This window comes from Wasmannia auropunctata, unplaced genomic scaffold (genome assembly GCF_000956235.1).
Source record: "Wasmannia auropunctata unplaced genomic scaffold, wasmannia.A_1.0 LD336049.1, whole genome shotgun sequence".
In the NCBI taxonomy this organism is placed as follows: domain Eukaryota; kingdom Metazoa; phylum Arthropoda; class Insecta; order Hymenoptera; family Formicidae; genus Wasmannia; species Wasmannia auropunctata.
In genome coordinates, this window is record NW_012026841.1 from 175736 (window position 1) to 176645 (window position 910).

Consider the following 910-nt stretch of genomic DNA (forward strand, 5'->3'; position numbering starts at 1 on the left):
TTTGCAGAGTAAAATATTTTATTTTTTGAGGTTGGCCAACAACGTTTTGAACGGTCAGAAAACAAGCGAGAGGGCAAAGAATTAGAGAGAGACGCTCGCAAACTGTGCACACCATGCTATCCCTTCCACCATGGGATAGACTCTATCCCCACACTTCTAGCAACGCGGCGAAATATGGCCGTCTCACCGCTGTATTTGGCGGTGGACCGGACGAATACGCGTTAACTCGCCAATCTTCAAAAATTAATATCTCATCAACGATTTCGAATTTTGCGAAATGGTAGAGGACTTTTCTGCTCACAAGTTTAATCTGTTCTACCAGCTCACGAAGCGGTTATTACCGGACACCCTGTATAGTAATCAAAGAAACATTTAATTCAATATTTATAATTTATTTTAATTATGACATTTTTTTACTTAGTATGTAAAAATTAAAGAAAGACAATTATAATATAAATATAATTGTAATATAAAGTATAAATATATAGATTTCTACTCTTTGATACAAATAAATACACATACATATTTTGTTCTTTTAATAAAAATTCATTATTACATCTAATAAATCCCTTTAAGTAGAACAGTGAAAGTGTTCAACAAAATAAAGAATAAATTGAATGTAACAATACAATTACATTATATTAATACCATTGATAGTCAACTTGCTAACGTGATTATTAGAAAACATAAAACATTTTTGTAGATGCAGTATATATACATATATAGGAAACCAACATATTGTAAGTCGGCGGAGCAGAGAAAATCAATATCACCTGAGGTGTCAAAATCAATACCTACTGACAGACACACGTGCACACGTAATAACAGAATAGAGTTGGTGAACTCTAAAAAAAATCATATTTACTGATTTTGATTGTTTACAATTCAATATATATATATATATATATAT